Below are 24,776 nucleotides of genomic sequence, written 5' to 3'. Positions count from 1 at the left end.
GCGACCCTGCCATGAGCTCCATGACCGCACCCATGGACCCGATCGCCACCGATGTCCCGCAAACAGGTCACAGAGCTGAAGAATGGGGAGATGTTAGTGTAAACATCTCCTCGTTCTGCCTAGGTGACACGGTCACTGATAGTTTTCCCTGTCATCGGGATCAACGATCAGTGACATGTCACGGCAAGCCACGCCCCCTAACTGCTACAAGCACTCCCTAGAACACACTTAAGTTAACCCCTTCACTGCCAATGTCATTTTTACAGTAATCAGTGCATTTTTGTAGCACTGGTCGCTGTAAAAATGGTAATGGTCCCAAAATGGTGTCAAAAGTGTCCGCCATAATGTCAGTCTCGATAAAAATCGCTGATCGCCGCCATTAATAGTAAAAAAAATATTAATAAAAATGCCATAAAACTATCCCCTATTTTGTAGACGCTATAACTTTTGCGCAAACAATTCAATGAACGCTTATTGTGATTCTTTTTTTTACCAAAAATGTAGAAGAATAGGTATCGGCCTAAACTATAGAAAAATTTACGCTCTATTTTTGTTTATATCGCAAAAAATAAAAACCGCAGAGGTGCTCAAATACCACCAAAAGAAAGCTCTGTTTATGGGAAAAAAAGGACGTCAATTTTGTTTGGGAGCCACGTCGCATGACCACGCAATTGTCAGGTAAAGAGGCACAGTCGCCGGTCTTTAACCAGCCAAATGGTCCCTGGCTTAAGTGGTTAAGCAAGCTTTAACATGCTTTTTCTACTTCCAGATTATGGCCCCAATAGTGCTCCAATGCCATCAGTATTTTTGCAACAATAAGGTTGCGAAGGCCTTGCGAGAGCTCTTTGCTTTTACCAACCATGAGATGTTTCTTGTGTGACACCTTTGTAATGAGACACCTTTTTATAGGCCATCAGTTGAGACTGAACCAGCTGATATTAATTTGCACTGAAAAAAGGGAAGGATTGCTTTCTAATTACTGATGGATTTCAGCTAGTGTCTTGGCTTTCCATGCCTTTTTGCACCTCCCTTTCTGCATGTGTTCAATACTTTTTTCCCTGTGTCACATAACCTAATTTCTGAATTTATTTGTTTTGGTTCAGAAATTAAGCTATGTGTAATATTGCTTATTTTTCCACATATAGCTATGTATAAAAATTATTGAACACGCTAACCGAAATGTATTTAACACTTAGCTTCAAGACATGCTAGTGGTGTGATTTTTGTCCATTCTTTCACACAAACCGTTTCAACTCTTGAAGGTTCTGTGGGCCTCTTCAATGAACTTTGATCTTTAGTTCTTTCCATGGATTTTCTACTGGATTAAAGTCAGGTGATAGGCTGGGCCGGTCTAGCCGCTTTATTTTCTCTTTCTTTGAAACCAACTGAGAGTTTCCTTGGCTTTGTGTTTGGGATCATTGTCTTGCTGAAATGTCCACCCTCCTTTCATCATCCTGCTAGATGGCAGCAGATTTTTTATCAAGAATGTCTTGTATAGTTTTCCATTCATCCTTCCTTCAATTACATGAAGTTTGCCAGTATTGTATGCTGAAATACAGCCCTGCACCATGAAGTTCCCACCTTCAAACTTCACTGTTGGTATGAGGGGTGTTTGTGGGGTGATGTGCAGTGCCATTTGACCTCCAAACATGGTGTACATTATAACTAACACAGGAGTCCTTGGCTCTTGAACAACTGTGAGGAGCACCTGGTCATGGCCAGTTTATGGTGAAATTATGTTCTTTCCACCTCCGGATTATGGCCCCAACAGTGCTCAATGGAATGTTTAGATGTTAAAAAATCCTTCTGTAACCAATGCTGTCAGTATGTTTTGCAACAATAAAGTTGCAACAGTCTGGATATAGTTCTTTGCTTTGACCCATCATGAGATGTCCCTTGTGTGACATCTTGGTAATGAGACACCTTTTTATAGGCCAACAGTTGAGACTGAACCAGCTGATATTAATTTGCACAGACAAGGGACAGGATTGCTTTCTAATTACTGATACATTTCAGCTGGTGTCTTGGTTTTCCATGCCTTTTTGCACCTCACTCTCTTCATGTGTTCAATACCTTTTCCCTGTGTCATTCTATTTTATTACACATAACTTAATTTCTGAACGTATTTGTTTAGTTTCTTTGTACGTATGGATTGCTTGGATTGTTACTGATTGTGAGAATTTCATGTCAATAGCACCTTTAGAAATCAATTTACCTATAAAAATGGTGATGTGTTCAATACTTATTTTACCTACTGTATGTGTCCAGCCTATAGTAAGTGGTTCAAAAACCAAGCAAAAGCAGAAATTTGACAGTAAATGTGTTCATCTTTGGCTACTGTAAATAATAGTACCCAAAAAGAAAGCAGTTTAAATATAGTAGGGAATTAAAACCGGAAATCTTAATTTTCTGCAACGCAAACAGTGAAAGTTTAGTCATGGATATGACATTGATCATTGATGATGGATCACCTACTCATGGATCCATCATTTTTGCATTTGCAGGCCACTAGAGGGCGCCTACAATCAGTTTTCTTGGCAGTGAATTTCTTGCCTTATACAACAAATCCTACTCCTTTCACCCACCAATTGGAGAGGGAGAAGGTAAATTACGACTCTAATTGTGCCATAAAGAAGATATATACAGAAATAAAATCAATACAACTTTATTACAAAGGTTAAAAGAAGATTGCACAAGACAACCGTACCAAAATACAAAATCAGAAAGAAAAATGCATAACTACATAGTATACAATGCAAAAAAGTTAACCTAATGTCTAAAGAAGGGCTGAAACAACTAATCGATCGACAACTAATCGATTATGAAATGAATCGATTACAATTTTCATAATCGATTAATCGGCCAGTAACATAATGGGGTTAAAAAAACTAAAATTAGCCCTTTATAGTACAAAAAAGCAAATGGCTACTGTAAATATTACTTTAACTGTCCCACAGTAAAAAAAAATGAACCCCTTACAGTAGCGATTATTTGCTCTTTTTGTACTTATTTCTGTTTTTTTAACCCCATTATGTTACTAAACATCTCAGGCCTGGGTCACACCTCCTGTTTTTGGTGCTTTTTGCAGAAACACACTACAGTTCATTTACATGTTTTCCAAAGGGACACGTTCACATCCATGATTTTTTTTTCAGCTGCTGCGAGTTTTTAACGCAAAACTGTGCTATTTTTGTTTTTTTTTGTTCAATATTCTTCAATGGAGAAGCTGCAGAAAAGCATGTAATGTGTTTTTGCGGCAATTTGTGTTTTGTAATCTGCCCAACAACAAATTGGCCCAATTTTTTTTTTTAAATGCAATTTTTTTTTTTTTAAGGCTATTATCCGATTAATCGAAACAATAATCGGCCAACTAATCGATTATGAAAATAATCGTTAGTTGCAGCCCAAAGCAGAGGAAAAGAGAAAAAAGGGAAGGACCACATAACCCCACTCCACTTTGTAAATAAGTAAGTTTTCTCCTTCACTGATGGGCACTGATGAGGCAGTACTGATTGGCACTGATAAGGCACTGATAGGCAGCACAGATGGGCACTGATAGGTGGCACTGGTGGGCACTTATGGGTGGCACAGATGGGCACTGATAGATGGCACTGTTCGGCAGCACTGATCAGAGGGCACTGGTAGGCATCACTGATTGGCATACCTGCTGGTCCTGGGTGGGCATCCTCGGGGGGGGGGGGCTGCACTGATAATCCGTGCAGATCCCCCCTGTCAGGAGAGCAGCTGATTAGCTGTCCTCTACACACGCTTGTTAGTGCGAGTGGAGGAAAAGCCAATATATGGTTCTTCCTGTTTACACTGTGATTTAGACACAGCTGTTCACATGGTAAAGAGCCTCTGTCAGAGGCTCTTTACCTCAATCGAAGATGCGGTGTGTCAGACTCGCGCACCACATCACCGATTGCCGCACATCGGTTTATCCTGCTGGACGTCATATGTTCAGTCAGGATAACTTAACCACTTTGCGCACGTCATATTGGCGGCCGGCAAGTGGTCAATAACCACAATGTTCTAACAACTTACAACCATAGTAGGTTTGCTTGTCGGATAGGTAAGTCACCGCTGTGGGTGTCTGGACGGCCGGTGTTCCCCGTCGGGGAGACCGGATGGAGTCCTCAGCAGTATGGGTAGGCACTACCTGGAGCTGGTCTGAGATTTCTGGGTGGACGGGGATCGAGGCGACGTAACAGATGGTGGGTGACATTGTGACAGTGACGTTGGCTCAGTCCCCGTCCACCCAGGAATCTCGGACCAGGTTCAGAAAGTGCCTACCTATACTGCTGAGGACTCCATCTGGTCTCCCTGATGAGGAAACCGGCTGCCCACAGTAGTGACTTGCCTATCTAATGAGCAAACCTATTATGATCTTGTAAGTTGTTGGCACATTGTGGTCACTAAACTCACATATTGCCACTCTAAGGCCCCATACACACGATAGAATCCATCCGCTGAAAAATCCCAGCGAATGGGTTTCAGCGGATAGATCCTATGGTGTGTGTACAATCCAGCGGATCTGTTTCCGCGGATTTTTCTCCCATGCGATGGATTTCCAGCAGATAAATATTTGAAGACATGTCTTCAAATCTATCCGCTGGAATCCATCCCAACGGATTGATCCGCTGGTCTGTACAGACTCACCGGATCAATCCGTCCAGAGGGATCCCCCGCATGCATCGTAATGATTCGACGCATGAGTGGAATTCCTTATATGACTGCGTCGCGCACGTCGCCGCGTCATCATCGCGGCGACGGCGCGACACGTCATCGCCAGAGGATTTCGTCGCGGATTTCGATTCGATGGTGAGTACACTCCATTGCATCAAAATCCGCGCAAATCCTCGAGAGGATTTATCCGTGGAAACGGTCCGCCGGACCGTATCCGCGGATAAATCCTCTCGTGTGTATGGGGCCTTAGATGGCGCTGCCTTTCTTCTTGTCTTCATTGCAGTCACTTCTAGCTCCTCTAACGCAGCTGCCACTAATCCAATGTGACTATTGTTTATTTTAACCTATCTACCCAAGGGTTTTTGAATAGGGCTGACCACCTTCAGTGCATTGGATCTCCTTCCTCTTGACACTGCATGTAGTATTTTTATAGATTGTAAGCTCCTTGAGGGAGAAACGGATATCAGTGTACAGTCAATAAAGCATTGTCAGTGCCATATAAATAGCTGTACAAATAACTTATTAAATATTGCACTCCATTGGCCTTCACTGTTGACAACCCCCCAATGTACACCTTCAGTGCACTGCAATGCACCTGCGCTATAGTGCACCACAACACACATATGCAAATACACTGTCAGGTGTGTTGCAGTGCACTGCCTTTTTAATAAGAAAAAATGTGAAAGACCCATTTTCCTTCACATGAAGCCCATTCATAATTATTGTTGCTGAGAACCATGTTGCGGTATGAATGGAGCCTTAGACTTTACAAAAGTGTCAATGATTTTATAAGAAGTCCTGAGTGCTAATTTTCAGCACAGTTACGGGTCTAACCATGCGGTGTCTAACACAGGAGCACAATGAGAGCCCTATTCATGTTACTTTGAATAAACCAGACATCTGCAAGTCTGAAGGCTCACGTTAAACCAGGGCTGGCTGCTTTACTCTGTCACTGGAAGTTTAGGATAAGGACCTAAAAACTGTAAGCATGTAATTGAATTAGGAAAATGCAGCTTAAAGTTTTATGTGCTTTCTGTGATTTGTAATAGGCAAAAAGCTTGTCTGAAAGAGAGATGCATTTATTGCAGACTGTTAATCCTGGAACATATGGCTTTACTTTGCACTCTTATACCAAAAGTCTATGGAAACTGTTGCCCAATAGACTCTTCTAGTTATTTTCCTTGGGGTAAGGGAAAAACACTGCGGTAGCACATTTAACACTGCGTTCTGTTCAGACTTAGAATGTTTATTGTAATGTTTAATTTGTATATAAGACAAAAATATGCACAGTTCTTAAATGTTTCTATATTATGTTTTATTTTTAACTCTCTCGCTCCCTAGAATCATAGGCGGTGAGTGCCTTTTAAATTCATATATTTGTGGAATTTCTTTCATTGACTTTTTTTCGAATGAGGCGATTCCTATAAGTGGCAGTTGCTGCTTAAATACCTTAAAGTGTAAGCTGATCACACAGTTTAAATACATATTTGTCAACTGTCTTATCTGCCAAAAAATGTGTAATTCTGTTCAGCCAGTTTTCTAATCCAGCCACCTCTGCCAGACACTATAAAATGTCCTGACCATTTATTTTGCTCCACTGCAGTCAAATCAATGTTATTTGGTCAAGATGTATTGGGTAGTGATAGCGGCTTCGTCTTGAGGTCTTCTTTGTTTTTTGTTTTTTTCTTTAGGCCCCATTTACACAGGCGCCTTCGTGCAACGGATTTTGCTGCTGCTGGTCCCACTGAGCAGGCGGATGACAGGTCCTGTCCGCTCAGTTACAGCCACTCTCTTCCTCTTTGGGGAAATCGGATGGAACGAATCGCTTGTTCATCTGATCCTATTCGATCCAATCCACCAGACGGATGGAAAATAGGACCACCATCCGTCTGTGTTTTGCAGGCAGGATCGGATAGCGGCGGATGTCAGCGGACATGTGTCCACTGACATCTGCCGCTCCATAAGGGAGACTGCAAGGTCTGATCAGGTCCATATGAAAAACTGACAGGCGGACCTGATCGGACAGCCCGTGTGAAAGGGCCCTTAATCAGCCAGTTCCAAATTTAGGTGTTCATTCCATAGGCATCTGCAGGAGAGGGCAAGGGGGCAGTGCCCCCCCCCCTGGAATCATCAAGGGGGGGCACTGTTGCTCTATGTTTCTGAGACTCTGACATCTATCATCTGACGCCCCACCCCGGCCGATCATCCAATGTGATGCTCGCCTCGGCCGCTCCACTCCAGTCATTGGCTGTTAGCCTGGCTGCTTGTGTTGTGTAGATCTAGTAAACGAAGCACACATTTTCTTATGTAGACACAACTGTGCGTACGGCCTCATTGATTACTATAGTGCTGCCTTTTGATGCATACAAAACCATCTGCTGTACTCCTATTTTTTTTTTCTGCCTCTGTGAATGAGACCTTAGATTTAAATCTCTTCTACAATGCCTTAAAGCGGAGTTTCACCCAAAAGTGGAACTTCCGCTCAATCCACTCCTTGCCCCCTTACATGCCACATTTGGCACGTAATTTTTTTGGAGGGGAGGGGGGCTTCAGGAGGAGTGGGACTTCCTGTCTCACTTCCTCCTTCCGCCCAGGGACCACCTAGGTGATACGTCATATCGCCTACAGCGGCCCCTCGCTATAAACGATGGCCTGACCAATCAGAGTGTGCAGCGAGTGCCCGCCCGTGAAGCCGAAAGCTGTCACGGCCGGGTGCCCACGCTAAGAATAAAGACGCTGGCCGGAGAGGGGGGAGTGGAGCGGAGCTCCGGCCAGCGCGTTGCTGGACCGTGGAGCAGGTGAGTGTCTGTTTATTAAAAGCCTGCAGATACACTTTTTGTAGCTGCTGACTTTTAATAAACATTAAAGCCTGGAACACCCCTTTAATGCCTGGTTGGCTTACAGTGCTTCCTTTTCCTCTCACAAGTTCTGACTTGCACTGTCATCCATAACTTGGTTAATGTTTGGAAAGCCCACTATTCACTAGTATTAGAAGGATCAGAAATATGTTTGATTCCAATTTTTTTTTAATTTGTACGATTCCAATTTTTTCATGAGGAAAAAAAATATTGTTTACATTTTACAAAATTCTAAATACTTGCACATTTCTGGAACACATTATTGTATAAATTGAAAACCCCTGTATTTTTTAATTCAGCTCCCCAGATTCAAGGGTTCAGAAAGATGCAATAAAATAATAAAAAAAAAAGGGGGGGGGGGTTCAATCAGTTATATTCTACCCGTCTAATTTTCTAAGGAAATTGAGAATAAATTGTGAGTGCTCGTTTACACCAGTCTGCAGCCTTTCGCTGTGGAGGCTGCTGTTCATTGTGTACCAGTGGTTGGTGGTGTGATTCACTGTTTCAGCGCATTTACAATTTTTTTTCACTTTCTTGAAGTGTAACACAATTACTTGCCCATACATGGTTTGATCTGTTAATGGGCAGGCTTGATCGATCAACTTGGGTACAACCAGCCTGCCACATTCTCTTGCGATTATCACCAGAGGCTGCTAGCAATAATCTCTGTCTTCTCCTGGTGGGGACAGCTGGGAGCAGACAATTTCTCGGCAGGAGTGATTGCCCTGTCGACACGGTTTGTGTTGATGGGGGAATCATGTGAATTTCTTTGGCTGCAGGAAAGAAATTTGCACTGTTTAGTTATGGACATAGAGCTTGAGGAAGAGTCTGCCAGTGCCTTGTATTGCAACCACAATCCAGCAGGTGCAGTTGCTTATTTTCCAAAAAAAAAGGGTGGACTAAGGCTGGCCATACAAGAGTACATTTTTTTTCCGTTCAATAGCCAATTGAATAAAAGAAAAGGACTTTATTCCCCTATACACATGAAATCCCTCCCACTGAGTTATTCTATTTTGACAGGGGAGAGACTTCCCTGCTGTCAGGATACACGGATCAGCACTACCGGCTATAGCCAGCAGCGCTGATTGCGAGAACATTTTCTAACAGGCTGGTAGTACACAAGTTGATCAGCCTGCCTATATATGAATCGAAATTTGGACCGTCTCTGCAATATATTGTATTGAGATAAAAAAAAAAACTTCTGCCTTAACCACTTACAGGACCGCTCACTGTATATATACGTCATTTTCTTAAAGATGGATATCTCGGTAACGGCAGCAGCTGCTGCCACAACTGAGATATCCATCTCTTCAGTGAGCGGTCCTGTCAATGATAACGGTGGTCTCCGCGGCAGATTCGCCACGAGACCATCGTTAACGGTGACGGGAGAGGGCCCCCCTCCCGCCGCTCTTCCACACCCTCCGCCGCTTACCAGAGCCGTCGGCAGCGGCGGAGGCGATCGGTTCCTCTCCCCTGCTCAGCTGGGATACGAGTGAGGGCAAGATGGCCCCCACCTGTCCCCATAGCATAGCAGGGCGGAAGTGACGTCAAAACGTTACTTCCGCCCATGCTTTTTTAAAGCAATATTTTCTAGTTGTCATTTTTTCAAATGACAAATTATTTTTTTTTTTTTTTTTTTTTTGCATTTTAGTCTAAATATCAGATCTGAGGTCTTTTTGACCCCAGATCTCATATTTAAGAGGACCTGTCATGCGTGTTTCTATTACAAGGGATGTTTACATAAAAGTGATCCATTTTTTTTTTTATTTTTTTTTTTGTGTAAAAATTTATAAAATAAATAAAACTAAATAAGAACACAAAACATTTTTTTTAAGCGACCCGTCCGACGAGCTTGCGCGCAGAAGTTAATGCATAGGTGAGTAGCGCCCGCATATGAAAACGGTGTTTAAACCACACAAGTGAGCTTTCACTGCGATTGTTAGAGCGAGATCAATAATTCTAGCCTTAGACCTCCACTATAGCTCAAAAGATGCAACCTATAGAATTTTTTAAACGTCGCCTATGGAGATTTTTAAGGGTAAAAGTTTGACGCCATTCCACGAGCGGGCGCAATTTTGAAGCGTGACATGTTGGGTATCATTTTACTCGGCATAACATTATCTTGTTGGCGCTATATAAATCCCCTATAATAATAATAATTTGGGGAAATTTCCCTTTTACTTCTTGTTCTATAGACCTAACAAGAAGTAAGAGGAAATCCCTCCAAAGTGAGAGAATCCCACCCACCAGGAAGATTTTTCCTCTATTCCTGTTGTGATGACCAGTGACCAGACTGTTTCACTCTCAGTGCTAACAGTAAACAGGACAAATCCTAAAGAAGCACAGACGGCAATAAAAATAAAAATCTCTCTGCACTGTATCAACAACAACAAAAATGTTTTGCCCTTAGTTATACTTAAAGCGGTTGTAAACCCGCATCAAATTTTTTTTTTTTTTTCCTGCAAGGCAAAAGTCATAATGAGCTAATATGCACCGCATATTAGCTCATTATGAAATACTTACCTCGGAACGAGGTGTGTAAAACTTACCTGGTTCACGCCGAGCGAGAAATCATCTTGCTCCGGTGTGTCTTCCGGGTATCGCCGCTCCAGCGCTGTGATTGGCTGGAGCGGCCATGACGTCACTCCCGCGCGCGCGAGATTTAAATTCGGCAAGGTCCGGCGGGTGCCGGTTCTTTAGCTGAGGATCCCCCCTGCGCATGCGCCGCTGACGTCAGCGGCGCATTGCGAGGGGAATATCTCCTAAACCGTGCAGGTTTAGGAGATATTCTTTATACCTACAGGTAAGCCTTATTATAGGCTTACCTGTAGGTAAAAGTCATAAAGTGGGGTTTACAACCACTTTAAAGCGGGGTTCTGGGCATAATTTCTTTTTCTTTTTTTTGCAAGCTAAAATTAATCACATTAAATGGTCCCTAAAACATGTTAATAGCTCCCCAATCATTCCAGAAATCATTGCAAACACTTGCCTCAAATCCTCCAGCTCATGTTGTGGCCGTGTCCATGTGAAGCCCAGTTCCTTTTTCTTCCTGGTTTTCAGGGAGTGGTGCATGCTGGGTGATTTTTAGGCACAGTAATGCCCAGAGACTCCTGGGATGTCGTCATTTCCCAGGAGGCAATAGTCTTAAGACAGGAAGTTGAACCACCTAGGACCAGGAACTAGGCAGATTACGAAATCTGCTTAGTAACAGCCAGATAGAAGTGAGTAAAAACATTTATTTTTTTACATTAAAGGCAAGCTGTTAATAGAAAGTAAATTTTTAGGGTGGAACTCTGCTTTAATTAAACAGTCACATGACTAGGATAGCTCTTTCTACATTAATTCATGGCTAACATGGTGTAATACTCACCTACGATCAAGATTATTATAGACTGCAAAAACTGACAATGCAGTGGGGAAGATGCACAGGAGGTTTGTAGAATCAAATGCATAAATTGACATGCATCCAAGAATTTAGCTTTGAAAGCTAAAAAAGCCTGAGCCACAAAAAGTCAAATAGAAGTAGTTGGCATCTTAGTCCTTCCCAAAGTGATGTCATCAGTAGTGTATAAATAGGCTAAATATTTCCTCATCACGGGTACACTTTAGCAATGGTCATAGCAGCAGCACTTGTTACACTTTACAGTTATTTTTTTTCCTATTGATTGCCCCCCCGTAATTCCTTCTGGATATTGGCCACCATTCCATCCAAGGTCGTTTGCTCCCAGTGCATTCTGCAGTCGTTCATTTATCACTTTTACAAGTTGAGCTCCATCACAATCGGCTTCCTTCTGTCCTCCCCAGACTGTCAGAAAACCCAAACACAGTAAAGAATGTGAGCCGAAGCTGTCCACAAAGAGCTGCTATAAAACTTCAAAATAAAATATGATATATTAAGTAGCTGTTGAGCCTCACTGAGGGAACCTGGGTCATTACAGGTCAGACACTGGAAATCAAGTCTGGACTGAAAATGTAAGCTATTCAGCCTGTGTCTAAAACCTGCCTCAAAGGAACTGACTTCTTTCACTCCTCAGGCATCGAAAAAAAGGGGGGGTGGAGGGAAGAAAAACAAACAGTTGGTTCAAATAAGTGTGATGGAAGGGTAGCCCTATCTGCCAGCTCGTAGTGATAATTGAATATTGTGCACCAAAGCTTTGCAAAATGCTTTTATAGCCAACAATCAAACAATGTTTAGCCATAGATAAAATTAAGTCAAAGTTTTAGAGTTTTAAGCGAACTATGACGACTGCTTCTTACATGACGCTACAGAATGAAGCAGAAAATGTTTTGTTCACGGAGAGAGGAACTGTAGCTAAAAGAGGCTAAAGTCATTAGTCTGGCCATTTTCTAATTTTATATTGGTAATTACACAAAGAATTTTATGTAGACGCCAACCCAATCCTCCACTCCGCATATGACCACTCTCCTCTCCTTCACGTTTTGTTTATATAGATGCTTTTAGTTGAAACTTTGGATAGCACAATAAAGTTTTTATAAACAAACAATTACTAAGTGGTGTTCTTCTCTGGAATATTATAAAGAAACACATATTAATGTTTTTGTTGGATGTACATGTGATAGTGCGATAAAGTTTTCATAAACAAACAAGTTCTAAGTGGTGTCCTTCTAAGGAATATTAGAAAGAAGCACTTTAATGGCCATGTATACACATCAATGGTTTAATCCTTTTATTTTGTTTTAATATTTGTTTCTATGGCTATATTGCATTTATACATGGACACGGGGCAGCCATGTTGGCTTAGTACATCTTTTTGTGCTTGTTCTGTGCAGTGCTACATAACGGAGGTTTTTTACTGCTGCGTCTGCAAAGAGACCACACCGAGAGCAAGGTATCACCTTCACAGAATGCTGGCAAAGGACAGGCTTTTCTTCTCAGGATGTGGCAGCTTTCTAAAGATAACCAACTGTGCATGCCTTTGCACACTTTTTGTTTTGATGCACCAGGAATGTATTTAGCCAATTTAAACTGAATGTTCAATGGGGCTTGAAAATCTAATACTGTTAATAGTTTGCTTAAAGCTCTCTTACACATGCAATTTTTTTTTTGTTTCAATATTGTTTTATTAAGGTTTTTGAATATAGAAAAAACAGAGCTTTAATGGATTGTCAACATTAAGGTGAAAAACCTCCTGTGATGCAGCTGCCCCTCTTTTACTTACCTTAACGCGGTCTTTCTAGCGACAGGGATGAGAACACCAGTTCCAGCCGGTGTCTCGGGTCCTGATTGGATAGATTGATAGCAGTGCAGCCATTGGTTCCCGCTGCTGTCAATAAAATCCAATGACGCGGGGGCGGGGCTGAGTCCTGCTGTCTGTGTCAATGGATGCAACAGCAGGACATAGGAGCGCACCAATGGGGCTCTCAAAAAGGAGGAGCCAGGAGCACCGCTAAGGGACCCCAGAACTGGGGGGGGGGTCAGGGCCACTCTGTGCAAAACAAACTGCACAGAGGAGGCAAGTATTGATATGTTTGTTATCTTATTGTTTAAACAAACCTTTAGATATCCTTTAACCATTGCACTACCGGCCGCCGTCAATTGACAGCGGCATGATAGCTCTATTATTCTGACAGGATGTCATATGACATCCTCGTCTTTCAGAGCCACTAGGGGGCGCGCGTTACTGGGAACACGATGAGCGTGCCCGGGAGACGCGATGACCGCCGGGCACCCACGATTGCCCAGTAACTGAGCAAGACCGTGGATCTCTGTGTGTAAACACAGAGATCCACATCCTGTCAGGGAGAGGAGACCGATGCTGTGTCCCTTGTACATAGGGACACAGATCGGTCACCTCCCCCAGTCAGTCCCCTCCCCCCACAGTAAGAATCACCTTGCAGGGTACACATTTAACCCCTTCCTCGCCCCCTAGTGTTTAACCTCTTCCCTGCCAGTCACATTTATACAGTAAGCTGTGCATATTAATAGCACTGTTCGCTGTATAAATGTGTCAAGTGTCCGATGTGTCCGCCATAATGTCACAGTCCCAATAAAAATCGCAGATCGCCGCCATTACTAGTAAGAAAAAAAATATCATAATTATGTCCCCTATTTTGTAGGCACTATACCAGTCACTATACGCTTTTTGCGTTTTTTTTTTTTTTTTTTTTTACCAAAAAATGTAGAAGAATACGTATCGGCCTAAACTGATAAAAAAAAAAAAGATTTGGGTATTTATTATAGCAAAAAGTTAAAAATATTGTGTTTTTTTTTTTTCAAAATTGTCGCTCTTTTTTTGTTTATAGCAAAAAATATTAAAACCGCAGAGGTGATCAAATGCCACCAAAAGAAAGCTCTGTTTGTGGGGAAAAAAAGGACGTCAATTTTGTTTGGGAGCCACGTCGCGCGACCGCCCAATTGTCAGTTAAAGCGACGCAGTGCCGGAAGCTGAAATTTCACCTGGGCAGGAAGGGGGTATATGTGCCCAGTAAGCAAGTGGTTAATTTTATAAAAGACAAAGAAGTTCCATTAAAAAAAAAAAAAAAACAATTTCGTACATTCAAGATACAATGTATACTTAGTGATTACCAAGTATACTTTACTGAAATGCTGTATATAAAAAATAAAAAAACTACTTTTAATTTCTTATCGGTGCCCTAAAGCCAAGGTGCCCTCTTTTTAGTGGATAAATTCACATTTACGTTGAAAATAATAAATACACATCTTTTGTGCATTTGTTAATATATAAAACAGGTGCCTAAAAAGCATTGCACTTGTGGTCAACAGATCGTAGGTACAATGTCAAGCTCCTGCACAAACTGCCTACAACTCTGTTGCCCATACTAGCTGTCATTGCAGAGCTGTAGGGAGTGTGAATGTACTATTGGTGTGCTGATATTATTATACAGGATTTATATAGTGCCAAGAGTTTGCGCAGCGCTTAACATCATGAGAGCACACAGTACAGGTTCAATACAGGTGGAATCAGAGGGCCTTGCTTGTTAGAGCTGATCAGTGAGCCTGCAGTTCATTCAAACTACAAGTATTATTGCTGCGGTGGCTGATGGTACTTGTAGTTTATTAATTCACAGGAAATTGAATGAATGATGCAGCTAGGTGAGTGGAGCACCCCACAGCTGCTCTACTTAAAAAGTGATAACGGTTATGGGAGAAATACCTCTGCCCGTTACAGAGAAGGGTGTGAGTTCAAGGGGGAGAAGGTGCAGAAGCTAAAACGTTTTACATGTTCCACCCTAAAAACGAATAGAACATTTAACATGTTTCAAAGGTGAACTTCTCTTTTAATCTTATCTTCCAAGAAAAACTTGGACGCCAGTGGTGCTGGAGAATTAAAGCAGAGTTTCAGTCCCCCAAATACTTATTTTTTTTAAAAAAAAAAACATTTCTCCGTACTTGTCCACACATATACAACAACATTCAGATAATGTCATATGTGTGGTCTTTGTAGTTTGTTAAAATAGTGGAATACTATACCACATCTGGGAAGCAGGCAGGTTCCAGTCCAGCTGCGGGCATCTGAAGCCCTCCTCTCCATTTTTGTGAATCTATGCAGCTGGCTACCCAGCATGCACCTTCCGATCTCGTGCCTGCGCACTAATGCCACTGTGGCACCCTCTCCTCTTTTCCTCTTTTTCCAGTCTGGAACTAACGCAAGATTTCATTACTAGGCGATTTCCATGGACTCCTGGGATACATGACGCCGGTATCCCTGGAGTCCTTGTGAATCTCCTAGTAATGAAACCACCTAGGTGGCCGCAGCCGGAACTGCTGCTGAAAATAATAAGAAAAAAAGGGTATTTACTTTAAAAAATAAATATTGCCATTTGTAAGGACATTCTTTTTTTTTTTATAATTCTTTATTTTTGTGTCTTTTCTCTTTTCACATACAAGAAAGATAACATGTACAATTCTTTCAATATCTTCAGTATTGTAGCCTTCATTTATATCACCACCTAAACATCTCACAATCTCTGTGTTACTACCTCCTGTTCCATTTCTGATCTTCCATATACTGGCCAGGGTGCTATCTCCTTCGTGGCCCCAAGGCCTTCATCTACCACCTTCGGAGCAGCACCTTGGTCTCGAGGGAGTGTTGGTCACTCACCCTGCGTCCCCCCTCCCCACCCCCAGGAAAAAAATAAATAAATAAATAAATAAATCCCGCACCGCGTCATCCCCAGTCTCTCCCCCTCACCCCCCCTAAGGGTTTCGTTCCCTATATTCTATGTATGGAGTCCAGGTCCTCCAATAAGTCTCCTCTCGTTCCTGCATTCCCATTGTAAGGTTTTCCATCATCTGTATCTCGTTTATTCTGCTAAGCCATTGTAATTTTGTTGGGGGGGCAGTATTTTTCCATAGAATTGAAATGCATGCCTTTGCAGCTGTTATTAAATGACGTAGTAGGGATTGCTTATAGTTTTCCAGTGATATGGGAATGTCAAATAATAAGAAAGCCGCCGGTCTGTCACCAAGATTCACCCCGGTAATTTCCAGGGTTGTCTCCGAGACCATCTTCCAAAATTCTCTTATCACCTGACATTCCCAGAAAATATGTAACATGGTGCCCTCTTCTTTCTGACATCTCCAGCAAACTTTAGACGTATTAGGGAAAAACCGGTTCAGTATTGTTGGTGTCCTATACCATCTTGTCAGTACTTTGTATCCCCCCTCCTGATACCTGGATGCGATTGAGGCTTTGTGGGTGAATGAGAAGATCTTATCTTTCTGTGTCTCTGAGAACTTAGTTCCCAGCTCCCTTTCCCACGCCTGTATAAAAACAAGCTCCTGTGGCGCATTTGATTCGATCAATAGATTATACATGTATGATAACGTGTGTCTCAGTGGTTCTTTTTTTAAACAGATTTCTTCAAATTTGGACGGGATCCCTATGTCTACCTCCTGGATTTTCAGGGAGCCTAGGAACGTTCTCAACTGATTTCTTCTCCATATATCTATATCTTCTCCATAAACCTGTTCTAATTCCTCGTTCTGCATCACATGATTTCCTCTCATGAAGTGTATCAGCCTACTAACTCCTCTCCGTCTTAATCTGCTAAAACATCGGTCTGTTAGACCTGGCTCAAAGCTCGGATTTCCCAAAATAGGTGTCATAGGGCCGATACACTTCACCAACTTCGTTTTCTTACAAACCCTTCTTATTACTTTAAGTGTGGCCTTAATCATTGGGTGATTTTTTATACTCTGGGATATCTTCTTCTCCCCTAACCACGCCAACCCCTCTATAGGGATATTACTTACTTCACGTTCCAAGTTAACCCATGGTTTATCTGCCTGATGTGTGCACCAGTCCACTATTCGTGTTAAGTGGGATGCCTCATAATACCCCATAGGATCTGGGAGTCCGACTCCTCCTTTTTCTTTCGGTAGAATCAATATGTTTCTCCGGACTCTGGCCGATTTAACAGCCCATATGAATTTCATAAGCCTAGTTCTCAGATCTCTCAGAAATCCTATCGATAGTGTTATGGGAAGAGTCTGAAATAGGTATAGTAATCTTGGTATCACATTCATTTTTACTATATTTATTCGGCCAAACCATGAAAAAATGTCTTTATCCCATTTTTGTAGATCTAATTTTATTTGTTTTGTCAGGGGTACGAAGTTTAATTCAAAGATCCTGCCCAGTTTCTGCAGCCCGCTGTCCACCTCAACTCCCATTGCCTCCGATTTGTTGTAGTTTACTTTGAAATTAGAGATTTTTCCATATCTTTTTATTTCTGCTAATAAACATGGAAGCGATGTTACTGGGGATGTTAACGTAAACAGTAGGTCATCAGCATAAGCTGCCACCTTGTAATCATCTTCCCTCACCCGGATACCCCGTATGTCGCTGTTTGCTCTTATAGTTCTTAAAAAGGGTTCCAAAGTGAGGATAAATATGATTGGGGATAAAGGGCATCCCTGCCGGGTTCCATTATGGATAGGGAAAGGGTCTGATTTTTTCTCATTTATCTTCACTCTTGCCGATGGGCAGGAGTATAAGCTCGTAATCCAGTTCTGTAGGCCCTTCCCCAAGCCAATATGATGTAATATAGCTTTTAGGTACCCCCATTCTACCCTATCAAATGCTTTTTCCGCATCGGCGGATATCAGGACTACTGGTTGGTGACGTTGTTGGGCTAGGTGTATTGTACTAATTATCCTTTGAGTGTTTTCTCTGCCTTCTCTACCCGGGGTGAATCCCACCTGATCTGGGTGTATCAATGCCGGGATATACGTCAGCAGTCTATCGGCCAGAATCTTCGCCAGAATCTTTAGGTCTACATCTAGCAAAGATATCGGCCGATAGCTTGAACACTGGGCAGGATCCTTCCCTTCCTTAGGGATCACTACTATCTCGGCCATTAAGGTTTCCGCCGGCATCCTGTGTCCGTCGCGGATCGAGTTGAAGGCCGCGACGAACCTAGGCGCCAGTTTTTCCGCAAAGTTTTTATAGTAACGCAATGTATATCCATCGGGACCCGGCGCTTTTCCCGATTTTAATGCTCCCAAGGCTCCCAGAAATTATTCTACAGTGATCGGGCCATCTATCTTTTCTGCATTTTCTATAGATATCTTTGGCATTTCTGAGGACTCTAGGTATTCTTTAATCCTTTCTTCTCTTCCTGAGGTACTTGCTCTTGCTTGCTGCTTATCCAAATTATATAAATTTGAATAGTAGTCTCTAAATGCTTCTACTATTTTTTGCGTGGATCTAACCATCACATCTCCCTGTGTTTTAATTTTTTCGATCTGATTCCGGGCTCTCGTCTCTCTGAGTGCATTCGCCAGCAACCTGCTGGGTTTGTTTCCAAACTCATAGTAGGTTCTTTTACACCGGCTCAGTTTGGCTTTTGCTTTGTCCGTTAGCATGAGATTCAATTTTTCCCGCAAACCCGCCAACTTCTCTTCAGTCCGGCGCGTCTGCGATTTCTTATGCGCTGTTTCCAGCAATTGAATTTCTCCCAGCAGATTGTCAAGTTTAGCACTCAGAGTACGTTTTCTATGTGCTCCCATTGCTATGAGCACCCCTCTCAGATAACATTTGTGTGCCTCCCAGATGTTCATTGGCAATGTTTCGTCCGTGTCGTTAATGGAAAAAAAGTTATCTAGTTCCTGAGCTATCTGCTTCTCATAATCCGGGTCTTTTAAAAGCGTCTAGTTTATTCTCCAATTCCATTCTCGTGGCCCCCTCTCCCCCCATTCTATACTACAATTCATAGGTGCATGATCGGATATTGTAAACGATCCTATTACCGCATCTCGCAGTCGTGAAAGAATGCTTTGATCTAAGAAAACGTAATCTATTCTTGTGTATGTCTTATGTTTCGCAGAAAAAAACTATAATCTTTTTCTTGTACATGCATCATCCTCCAGCTGTCTATTAACTGTGCTTCTTGCAGTAGGCACCTTGCTTTGCGTAGCTTTGTTTTAGAAATGTGAGATATTCCCTTTGACACGTCTAATGATGGCTCTAGTGCTATATTCAAATCTCCCCCCATGATTAATATCCCCTCTTTATTTAGTTGCACCACTTCTAGGTATCTTTCCAATGCAGCTGTGGGGTCATCATTGGGTAAATAAAGGTTCACCAGGGTGATCTTTTGGTCCCCTAGCTCCCCTTTTACTATTAGCAGCCGTCCTTCATCGTCCGTAATTACATTAGATTCTTTCCATACCATTTGTTTTGAGAACATAATTGCCACCCCATTCGCCTTAGATGTTTGTGAGGCACCATGGTACACAATCGGAAATCTTAGATTGCCCAATCTTGGAATCTTATCTCTTCTAAAATGCGTCTCTTGCAGAAAAATTACCTGAGCTTTAATTCTGCCAAGTTCTGCCATTAGTTTAGTACGTTTTTCTGGGCTATTTAAGCCCTTCAAATTATATGATGTAAATTTAATTATGTCCATTTTATCTCCTTTCAGAACTAATGTGGAGAGTTCCCCTTATCCTTACAACGGGCTTCAGTAACGTCACGGAGGGGTGGCTATATAGGGGGATGATGGAGAGAGAGAGAGAGAGTTAATAGCCCAGATCTGGGCAAGAAGAAGAAAAAAAAAAAAATTAATCCCCCCCCCCCCGTTCCTCGGGAACTGGTCACTCGTCCGAGTACCCGAGTAATTCCCTTTCCTTTCCTCTCCCTCACAGCCCCATCCAGTGAGCTCCCAACACTCTGGAGGCAAACCACTGTCGGAGATGGGAGGGCGGGAAGGAAGGAAGGAAAAAAAAAAAAAATAAAACGCCTCCGGTTTACCTCCACCTGGAGGAGAGGCGTTTAAGTGGGGAGAGTGTATGTGCAGAGTAGAGCGAGTGGGGCGTATCGGGAGCACCCCTGCGTTTGCCCGCATGCACCCCTTCATCATTTCACATTAACTTTATATTAATCTTATATCCATTGGCCCCTCTCACACATCCGTCCCCTTCTGCTTTTTTCCCTTCTTTTTTTACGCTCTTTTCCTCTTTCACTATTGGGGCGGTGTGGGCTTTCATCCTTAAAGACCTCCCCGTATTCAGGAGACCCCCCATAGAGGCCTTCAAGCAAAGCTTCCATAAGGACACATCCTGAGCCCAAGAAAAAGGAGGAAAAAATAAATAAATAAATAAAATAAAAGTATATAAATAAATATTTTCTTCCACCTCTCAAAGTCTATATCTTAACTTGTCTCCTCCTCTGTATCTGCGGAGGGAGATACAATCTATATATTGAAAACATCATAGCTTTTACGACTCATCTTGTTGACATGTTACATCCTAACTCTTATACAAGCAAACAACAATAAGCTTTCTAGTATCAGCCTCTGTTACAACTAAAAAATTCAAATACATATTTATATCTTAAACCTTGTTAAGAGATATAGATTCGGATACTCGATACTTAAAGAAAACATGCCATCTCGGCCACAGCAAAAAAAAAAAAAAAAGATATAATAATAATAATATGATATACTATGATAATAATGATAATAGTAGTAATAATAATATATATATATATATATATATACATATATATATATAAAGAATATATTAGCTATAATCTGAGAACCTAGCCCTTATGCCTTTGATCCTTCCCCTACCCAAGGCCCCTTTAACCCTTTTCCCCTATACCCTGACTCACCCTTCTAAACTCTGTTCTTCCTCTGTGATCCCTCAATTACAATCGTATATTCGTGATGGTGTTGTGTACAATCTATATGTATGCTTTTCCTACTTACTCGACATTTCTATCGTGAAAAAAATAAATAAAAAAAAATAAAAAATAAAGGAGGGGCAAGTGCCCCATATCATAGTGTTCGTGTTATATGTATTTTTTTTTGTGTGCCTTATCTGTGTATGCCGTTTGATTATGGCCCTTTAATACCCCCCTACCCCCTCCCCTCCCTAACCCTTACCCTTCCCCCCCCCCAAAAAAAAAAAAAAGGAAGGGAAAAAAGCCCTTCCCCCCACCCCCCCAAAAAAAAACACAGCAACAACCCCCCCCCTAAAAAAAAAAAAAAATGCACACCACATTGTCCCCTCCCCCTCCCATTTATTGGGCCTCGGATATGATCTTTATCCTCTGCCTATTTATAGTGACCTCTACATAATAATTTTGGCGCCAATGCGCCCAGTTCTCACAAATCCAGCTTCTAGCATATAGATTTTGGCTCTCCAAAAAAAAAAAAAAAAAATTCTGGTTCAACCCCAGGCAGCAGCAGGGGCCAAAAAAAAAAAAGAAAAAAAAAAAAAAAACCTTAAAACTAGAAACCCAAAAAGGAAAAAAAAAAAAAAAAAAAAAAAATTTTAAGTAAATAAAGTCTCCATATACTGTCCTTCTGTACTTCTTCTCTTCTTTTCCATATGGATTTTCCTCCTATCTCCTCTGAATTCCACTGTCAGTCCATAGTTCCCTTTTATCTCCTTATAACTAATATCTATCCATTTGTACGGGCAATTCTAACCAGTTTGGGACTTCAATGGGGTCCGCTCCCAGAAACTGGAAAAGTTCCGTTAGTTGTGCGGGAGACCTTAAATTAAAGTTCTGACCTCCTTTTTTTACAATCAATGCCAGAGGATAGCCCCACCGATATGTAGCCTCTTTACAACGTACGTACTCCAGAAGGGGCTTTAACAGTCGTCGTCTCCATTTTGTAAATCTACACAAATCTGGGTAGATCTGGATGTCTACCCCCTCCCATTTTATTACTCCTACTTTCCAGGCTGCTCGCATTATTTCCTCCTTGATCCTATAAAAGTGTACTCTGCAAACAATATCCCTGGGGCCCAGCTGGGTCGGGTGACGGAAGGTAGGGACTTTGTGGACCCGGTCCAATTCAATTAATGTGTCAGCGGGGTTGTTCAGAATTTGATTGAGTATGATCATAACTGCCTCACTCAAAGCGGGACCCTCCAAATTTTCTGGTACCCCCTTTATTCGAATATTGTTCCTCCTACTTCTGTCCTCAGCTTCCTCAGTGTGTAGTTGTATCATAGCCATCTGTTGACGCTGTCTCTTAAACTCTTCCTCCATATGCTCCACTCTGTGTTCCAATCTGCTATTTTGTTCTTCCAGATTATTAATTTTACATTCACCCTTCGCTACCCCCGCGCGCACCTCTTCTATTTCCTCCTTCAGTGCTCCCATAATGCTCTTAGCCAATGTCTGTATGTCCTCCTTTGTGGGGAGTGCCTGTATGAGTGCACTAAGCTGCTTCATGTCAGGTATGGTCTCTTGAACCTGTTTCACCTGAGTCTGTGTAACCTTGCTCTTATTAACCAGGCATACCTTTTTCTCCCCCTCCTTGTTAACAACCGCTTCAGTAGGGAGATCCAGCAATCCTGAATCTCTCCCCCTTGACATACCTCCGAGCTGTGTAGGAGTCACTGCCGCTGCTATAGAGGATACCTCTGGTAGCGAATCCCTCCTCCCAGCCATGACGTGTACAGCTGCTGTCTCCGGGCTGTCTCTCTCGCTGGCGTTGGTCCCCGTGTCTGCTTCAGTCTGCAGTACAGCGTCCGTCTTTGCCCTGAGGTAGCGGGTGATGTACGAGTGGGTTAGTGTACTTGGAGCACTGGAACTCCTTCCTGGTCTCCTTCCACGGCGCGACATGTGCCGACAAACGCCGCTCTTGCTGGGGTATCTTGCTCCGCTTTGCCGGTCTGCTGTCGGGTGCATACGGTGCTCTCGCTAAGGGCTCCTCACTCGCCTCCTCACTCCTCCATGCCTAAACCACTCCCCCCGGAAACGGAACCACTCTGGGATCTGTAAGGACATTCTCACATGCCATGAGATAGATCGCAGTTGTGGAAAATAGGTAGAACTCCACTTTAATCCAATAATAAAAAAACAGCTTTAAAACTTTCAATTACAAAATTTTAAAGAGAATAATAAGCAAATCATTTGAGATAAGGTGCATAAAATAATGTGCCATTGGAGACATCTGTGGGCATGTGCTTAAGGGCAGTTGTCACTGGGGGCATACCCTATCTTGACTAAATGCTTTCAGCTCTAGAAAAAAAAAACGCCAAGAGTATTTGTCATATGAAAAACTTGCAAAGTGAATCTGTAACAGCAGAAGCTGAAATATCTTAAGTGTTGGCTATTTTGTGTCTTGATAAGGGAGTAGACAGACACAAATACTGTCTAAGCATTACATATGTATAAATTACAGTTCATGTGGGGGGTTTGACATCTGAGTGACCTCACCCGTGCCAAAATAATGGAGGCTGAGTGGTCCTATATCCTCATTACATTACAAACATTGTGTTGAGTAGCCTCCTTTTTTTTTTCTTTTTTTTTTTTTCTTTCTGTCCACTGCTTTTTGGTCATAATTAGTATGCTGCAATCCATGATAATAATACAATATATACATATATATGTGTGTGTGTGTGTGTGTGTGTGTATATATATATATATATATATATATATATATATATATATATATATATATATATATATATAATGTATGTATGTAGATGTTTGCTGAGACTTGTATTTAAAATAATAGGATTTGGTATATGACTTTATTTTTTCATGTCTTCATTTATATTTTCTCTACATTATCAGCAAAAACTGATAGCTGGGAGAAACCATTTAATATGCCATGGGGATTCTTACAACAGGCACCTCTAATTTTTATGGGTAAACAAATTTCCAAAAGTAAAAAGAAAAGTTGCTGTAACTCCAGTGACTCCAGTGATCCCTAATCCATTTTATTAGTACATGAGAGAGTTAAAAAATTCAAATGGGCTCATGCGTTCCGGACAATAAGCCTTGTCCACAGCACCGTCTTATACCTGCAAAGGTTTACACTGTTTTGAGTGCTGCACCATTTTGTTTTTCCTGGTTCACAAAGTATCAAAGGCTTCAGCTCTGCCTTCTCACAAGCCTGACCCCGATTCAGCGATGTGCACGAGAGCAGCAGCTTTATAAGTTCTCCTCCTTTGCATAGGCTCAGACACAGCAGCAGGAGCTATTAGCTTCTGCTGCTCTCAATCACAGCCAGCGAAGAGGGATCTGGGGTCAGGGCCAGGTGTGTCTATGTGAGAGTTAACCTGTGGCTTGCTATGGTGAGCTCTCAGCGGGGGGGGGGGTCCGAGAAGAGGAGAATTGGGGCTGTTGTGTTCGAAACCATTGCACATAGCGGGTGAGTATGACATGTAAATGTTTACAATCACTTTACTTCCGGTCCACCCACCCGCAATGTACTGGTACTTTGCTGCCTGTTTTCTGGGCTTATGACGCTAGCCGACACTCGCTGTAGTGGTACACAGCAGGAGTTTGTCAACAGGTCCCGGCCAGTGATTCATTGCTGGGACCTGCTGATTGGCTGTGTCCAATCACAGCCTAGAGGCCTGTGTTAATTGTCTGTACAGAAGGATTGATCTCTGTTATCCCTGCAAAGAAGAGATAAGAATCAAAAATTATTTAGTAAAAAGCAGCACATATTACACATTGTTAGGCACACATTTAACCCTTTGATTTCCCGAGATGTTAACTGCTTCCCAGTCAATGTCATTAGTACATTGATAGTTTATAGTATTATCACTGATCACTGTATTGGTGTCACTGGTAGTTAATCAGTTCCCACTCAGTGTCAGATTTGCCGCCACATTATTGCAGTCTAAAGTCACTGATCACCGCCATTAGTAGTATAAAAAAAATAAAAAAAAATTCCAGTATATATATACCAGATGCTATAAATTTCACACAAACCAATCAATAGACACTTATTGGGACTGTTTACCAAAGAGCTGTAGTAGAATACATT

At 42.1% G+C, this 24,776-nt stretch overlaps 1 protein-coding gene across 1 annotated transcript in view; it reads left to right on the top strand.

Moving 5' to 3' along the window:
- The window catches only part of CWC27 (CWC27 spliceosome associated cyclophilin), a 220,978-nt gene that overhangs the window by 176,202 nt on the left and 20,000 nt on the right, over positions 1–24,776 (top strand). The window lies entirely within an intron of this gene.

The sequence above is a fragment of the Rana temporaria genome, chromosome 1 (genome assembly GCF_905171775.1).
Source record: "Rana temporaria chromosome 1, aRanTem1.1, whole genome shotgun sequence".
Classification (NCBI taxonomy): Eukaryota; Metazoa; Chordata; class Amphibia; order Anura; family Ranidae; genus Rana; species Rana temporaria.
This window is presented reverse-complemented; position numbering and strand designations above follow the sequence as displayed.